The 4325-nt window shown below is 37.3% G+C and overlaps 1 long non-coding RNA gene across 1 annotated transcript; it reads right to left on the bottom strand.

Moving 5' to 3' along the window:
* Positions 1-2219: 2219 nt before the first annotated feature.
* Positions 2220-3470, bottom strand: LOC146516924 (uncharacterized). The gene is made up of 2 exons (XR_014874699.1): positions 3078-3470; positions 2220-2774 (listed from the first exon to the last, which is right to left on the bottom strand). It is a non-coding gene; the product is annotated as an uncharacterized LOC146516924 (long non-coding RNA).
* Between the last annotated feature and the right edge of the window lie 855 nt (positions 3471-4325).

A 4325-nucleotide genomic window follows, 5' to 3' on the forward strand; every position in this document is an offset into this window, starting at 1 on the left:
AAATGTAAAAAAAAATGTATTTAAATTCCATGAGATGACAGTCAGGCTCAGATCTGACAGTTATATTAAAGTGCACAATGGAAGGGATTATAAGAGGATTGTTTTCGTAGGCTCAGTGTAAATCCAGAGTATCACTTACACATGTTGAAGTCATTCCTCGGTTATGTCATATGATGATCCGCTTGGATATAGTGTAAGCAGATCTGTTTGTATCAGCATGTTTTGTTTTTATTTTTTTCAGTCACTATCTTGTGCTAACGTCTTGACTCTGTGTGGATCCATAATAAACCCTTTTGCAGTGATTAAATGTTTTAAGAGATCAAGCTCTTTAAGGGTTGGGTGTTCAGTCCATCGTCTCTTAAGTAGTTGAGGCAAACCATATTTACCATGTTCAGATATCGCAGAGGGCTTCTGTGTAAGTAGAAGGCGTTTTAATTTATACCCACCTCGCAGGGCTAAAACACTGTATCTGAGTCATCTTTTTGCAGGGCCATTTATCTTCTGAAAAAGCTCATCAAACATCCATGCAATCAGCGCTCTTCAGTTTCTTGTACTTATTTTGCACTTTTACCTTTGATTAATATTTGGTGATCTCATATTAATGCAGTTCAGTTGTGAACAGTGAATCAACTTGCGTCTGAAGTCAAGTGTTATATGGCCGCCTTACAAACATCATGTCCAATATGTTCCAACCAAATATGGCATTAAAACACACTGACTAGATTCATAAGAAAAGAGTTACAACCACTAGAAAGTTGTAACAGCTAACATATTAGCATTACACTTCTAACAGTCTTAGATTGATAGAGCCAGTTAGCACATTATTCTCCCTTTATCTCCGGTTTCACCCAAACTAATAAAACAAAACAGGACGTAATTTAACAATTTAGCAATGATTCATCTGTCTGGGGTTTTATGTTAACAATCCATTTGAGTCAATAGTATCCTCCATTGTCTGCCATACAGCATTGTTTGAATGTGACAAACACCGTGGCAACCTGTCAACGGAGTACCCCGCCTCTCGCCCTATCGTAGCTGGGATAAGCAGAGGGGAATGGATGATGGAGTTCACTTATTGAGATTTCTCACATGAATTCATGTGCACATTTCTTAAGAGTTGTTTGCCATATTGACATATAACCACTGGTTGCTAGGGGAAAATATTTATTAAACTAGATGGCAGTAGGTCCTGGCTGTCACTGGGTAAAATTGGTCACAAAAAGGAGGAGCGGCACCAACAATATCTTTGGTTGCTACAAGGCTGCAGATTGACCATTTTTCTCCAAGGTTGTTTTTAATTACGCTGCTGTTCCTGTCCTATGATCTTTTGTTAGGCTTCACCTTTGTTTAGACTATTTTCACCAATTTTAGTCAAAAAAACAAGGATAAAACAATTGTTAAAGTATATACAGGAACAAAAGTACCCAGTATCCAAACCCCATGTATCAAATAAATATAATTTTTGTTTCCCCTTCATCATATCTGTACTTATTCAGGGCAATGAGCTTTAGATCACTTTGAAATATTATCATTGTGATGCATCAGGGGGATATTGGCATTTAAACGTCTTCTTATCTTTAGCTTGGAACAATTTGTTGTCCTTATCTAAATGAGCTTTTAAAACACAACACAGACAGACATGCTGACTATTTGACCAACAAATAAAATACAGTTTCTTAGTCAAATCCCTGAGATTACTGGGAACGATCTCAGGAAACAATCATCGCATAAAGATTAGGGACTAAAACAGTCCAGTGTCCCACTTGCAGAAGGGATGAAACACAGAGTCCAAGGCCAATGTCATCTATGCTGCAAATCAGCTACACTCCACATGCTGTCAGCGTTCACAGGGAACAGTGGTTTTCATCCCAGACTCACCACTCTGTGTGTATGTAACACTTCTGGAGTCGTTACAGTATACTAGGACCAGTTAGGTTCGACTACTAGAGTAGTAATGAGTGTAGCATGTAATAAAGACCACAGACCAGAAAATAGATTTAAATTGCCGGCTTGTTATTTTGTGAAGACAGAGAATAGACAGTTAACACACATCACATAAAACATCCAAGATCACACATTTAAGGAAAACAAGATATTTTCTTTCCCCTTTTTGTTCAGTATATTCTGTTAGTTTATCCTATTTATCTCAAAACCTTTTATTTGGCTTTAAAAGGATGTTATTTTCAACCTAGGTTATTGTCTTATTTATTTCAAGTTCTAAGTTCAAGTTTATCCTTTGATCTATTTGCATTAACACTGTGTTATTTTAAATCAAGTTCAGTTCTTTAGGCCCAAGATTTAATTTAATCTTGGTCTAGGTTCACCTTTCAATCTCAACCAGTTCTTATTTCGTTTTAACCCAACAAACTTATTTACATTTCCATTAACACCATTAGAGCATTAAAATGTGAGGTTGACCAAAATAATTTACAAAAACATGTAAAAACTAAAAACAATTCAGCAAAAGGCTGAATAATCCCCTTAAACAAACAAATAAACAAAAGAAAGTTGTCTCTGTGTCCTTTAACTATTAATCCTGGAATTACTCCAAATGATTATCCAGTGCTTTGAAAGTCCGCTGTTCTTTTGCAGAGGTGTATGGATTAATCCTACCAGTTTTTCAGCGAAAGAGCTCAACGTCCAGCAGGGGGCGTTTTCCCTTTTCCTGCTCGGTACAGTTCAATGGGTCCGTGGGTGGCTCGCCATCTTGTTTCTCGCTCAGCGGATCAAACTCCGATTCTAGCTCGGCATTTCCCGATCCAAACCTTAATGGCCTACCATAACAACAAAATAGAGTGCATAAACATTCGAAAATAACACAAGGGTAGCTCTTAAATAACAGTAAAAGTCCATTTTTCCAGCTTATTTAGCCGTGAATGAGGTGACGCCAAAATGGCGCGCTGAAACACCGTCAAAGGCCTTTGAAGTACAGCCTGTGTGTCGGTTAAGCACGAATCCACCGTGTTTAACATAAAACAACATAAATCTGCTACCTTGGCTCTCCGTTTGCATGAAATGAGCAATATAATACAACAAAACATTTCTTGCATGAAATAAAATACAATTTCTAAACTCACCAAGTCCCGTTCGGTTATGTTCACAACGTCACCGAGGCAAGGACAGGTCGGAAAAACAAAAAATATATTCTCCAGAGTACAAAAATGGCTTTATGTAGATTTCTGGCTCGTTTTTAATCTTTTTTCACTCGTTTAGGCAGCAGCTCCGCAAGGACTGTCTGCATTTCTCCCTCTCTAGCATCAAAAAGAATGAACAACCCGATTGGGTGTGGCTATCACAGGAGTCACGCTGCAGCGTGCCCTTTCACAATAAGAGTCTCAACACATATTTTAGCCATTTTACCTGAATTAACATAAAACACCATGAATTAGCAAGTTTTGTACTCTTAACATGTTTTTAAACACAATGAAATCCTATAACATGAATTATATCATTTCTGATGTTTTTAATGAATTTTCTAACCATTATGATCTATTTATTTATCACCTGTGATATATTTCTTATGACTGTTTTTACTAACAGGCTTTTATTTATTGGCAGTTATGTTAACCAGGGTTACATGTAGTACACAAACAACCACCTGCACCTGGCCTGCACAGAAAGACAGAAAATATCTCTGATGCTCAACTGCAACTTAATTATACATTTCACAGAACAACAGAAAAATGTCCACTAGAAACATTTTTAATCTAAACATTCTTGAGTCTGGGCCGCATAACACACCCACACAGAGAGGCAGATAACATAGCAGTGTGAAATATAAGGTGATTAGACGATGAGTGCAGTCAAATAGACTCCAATTAACCCAACCCAATCACAACCATAGACTCAGCGATAGTGATACATAGAAAACCATTCTCAAATGAGTGACCCTTTTCCACAGCAAATATGGAGGTGAGTTAATATGCAGGTGATACCAGTCTACCGTGTTACACACTTGTGCTAAAAGGCCCCTTTTTTCAGTATGCAGCTTTGATCATTAGAGAGGTTTACAAAAAAAAGTATGTATAACTAACTAGGCAATCAAACATGAGTTTTTCAGTAGTAAATGCAAGGCACGATTTTTAGATTGGAGCAGCAATTATTAATTCATGATATCACAAGTGGAAAGCACGAGCATAGCATGAAAATGCTCAGGTACGTATAGTTTTTTCCCTTCAAAGCAGAGCTACGACTGTTTCTTAAAGTCTTTATTCATTCGGTGAATCACTGAACACATAGCAAAACTGTTTGGAAATGTCATCAGTCTGGAATGAAGAGAATTGGTTGGACAGCTTAGTGTAGTGAGCGAAAAATCTATTTTGAGC

The sequence above is a fragment of the Neolamprologus multifasciatus genome, chromosome 6 (genome assembly GCF_963576455.1).
Source record: "Neolamprologus multifasciatus chromosome 6, fNeoMul1.2, whole genome shotgun sequence".
Classification (NCBI taxonomy): Eukaryota; Metazoa; Chordata; class Actinopteri; order Cichliformes; family Cichlidae; genus Neolamprologus; species Neolamprologus multifasciatus.